The 2,095-nt window shown below is 41.7% G+C and overlaps 1 pseudogene; it reads left to right on the top strand.

Annotated features, from left to right (window-relative positions):
- The first annotated feature begins 205 nt into the window (after nt 1-205).
- LOC143274178 (cyclin-G1 pseudogene) lies at nt 206-1,714 on the top strand (annotated as a pseudogene).
- Nucleotides 1,715-2,095: the final 381 nt, after the last annotated feature.

Raw genomic sequence — 2,095 nt, 5'->3', positions numbered from 1 at the left:
GTTTTGGAGTTGAAGAATGGCTCTCTCCTTCTCTAAACACAGCATGTTGTTAAAAGGAAAATGCAAAATCTCTGTATCATGTCATAAGGAAGATCCATCTGATATGGGACAGAATAAAACCAAAAGATTAAGGGACTATTCTATTGCCACTAATCTCAATTCTTGGTTCTATTTTGATCCTTAAAACTTTTCTTAAGGGGACCCCCCGGGAACGCCGCGCCAATTTAGGGCGCTGCGGGACCCGCTACCCGGGACGCCCGTCCCTCCCCGGGCCTCTGCTCGCTTGCCCGCCCGCGAGTCCGTTCCCCTCGTCGGCCTCTCGGATCGGGGACGTAGGGCGAGCTGAGAGTAGGCCCGGGGAGGGTGGTGACCACCGCGGAGGAGCTGTGGCTGTCAAGATGATAGAGGTACTGACAACTGACTCTCAGAAACTGCTACACCAGCTGAACACCCTGTTGGAACAGGAGTCTAGATGTCAGCCAAAGGTCTGCGGCTTGAAACTAATTGAGTCGGCACATGATAATGGCCTTAGAATGACTGCAAGACTCAGGGACTTTGAAGTGAAAGACCTACTCAGTCTAACCCAGTTCTTTGGCTTCGACACGGAGACATTTTCCCTAGCTGTGAATTTACTGGACAGATTCTTGTCTAAAATGAAGGTACAGGCGAAGCATCTTGGGTGTGTTGGACTGAGCTGCTTTTATTTGGCTGTCAAATCGATAGAAGAGGAAAGGAATGTCCCATTGGCTACTGATTTGATCCGAATAAGTCAGTATAGGTTCACGGTTTCTGACTTGATGAGAATGGAAAAGATTGTGTTGGAGAAAGTATGTTGGAAAGTCAAAGCTACTACTGCCTTTCAATTTCTGCAACTCTATTACTCACTCATTCAAGAGAACCTGCCATTTGAAAGGAGGAACGATCTTAATTTTGAAAGACTAGAAGCCCAACTTAAGGCATGCCACTGCAGGATCATATTTTCTAAGGCAAAGCCTTCTGTGCTGGCATTGTCTATCATTGCTTTGGAGATCCAAGCACTAAAGTATGTAGAGTTAACAGAAGGAATCGAATGTATTCAGAAACATTCCAAGATAAATGGCCGAGATTTGACCTTTTGGCAAGAGCTTGTATCCAAGTGTTTAACTGAGTATTCATCAAACAAGTGTTCCAAGCCAAACGTTCAGAAGTTGAAGTGGATCGTGTCTGGACGCACTGCCCGGCAACTGTGGCACAGTTACTACAGAATAACTCACCTCCCAACAATCCCGGAAACAGCTTCTTAGCTGGCAAATCTGGTTGTTATCCTCTCTATACAGAAAATTTTCCAGAGTGATAATTTTCTTCTACAACTGAAGAACTGAAATACTATCTTCAATATAAACAATATGGGATTAAAATAGTAAAGGGAAAAATGACTGTTGATCTAGTTAGTGAATATTGGAAGGCATTTACCATGTACAATGCACAGCAGTCTCAAGAGAAAGGACTTAGCAAACCTCTATATGTTAACACTTTCGTCAAATTATTAGCTTAGGAAAGAGAATCCTCCAAACCTGAATTTATAAAAGTAGTTAATGAAATAATATTTTTTAAATTACATATCACCTCACTGTAAGTTATTTAAAGTTACTTAAACCCAAGCAGAAGGATGAAACAAAAAGTTTGACCCACATATGAACAAATTCAAGTCCTTTTGTTGATTAAGAAAACATAGTATGCACTTGGGTGATGTACTTACAAAGTGATATAGGGCAGAGAGTCTCCACATTAGGTTTCTGGAAATTGCTGAGGTGTCTCAATTCTATATTTAGTATTTTATCTCTAAGCAGTTGGTCCATTACAGGTAATTATATGCTTAAAAAATATAAACTTAGTCCCCGATACATATACATTTTTGCCATCTAAATTTCTTAATCATAGCAAAGATTTATCTTTTTTATGATTAAAGCTAAATGTTGCCAGGCGTTGTGGTGCACACCTTTAATCCCAGCACTCAGGAGGCAGGGGTAGGTGGAAGGTGGATCTCCGTGAGTTTGAGGCCAGCATGATCTACACAGTGAGTTCCAGGACAACTAGAGACCTATATAATAGAGAG

Source organism: Peromyscus maniculatus, chromosome 7 (genome assembly GCF_049852395.1).
Source record: "Peromyscus maniculatus bairdii isolate BWxNUB_F1_BW_parent chromosome 7, HU_Pman_BW_mat_3.1, whole genome shotgun sequence".
NCBI classification, from domain to species: Eukaryota; Metazoa; Chordata; class Mammalia; order Rodentia; family Cricetidae; genus Peromyscus; species Peromyscus maniculatus.
This window is presented reverse-complemented; position numbering and strand designations above follow the sequence as displayed.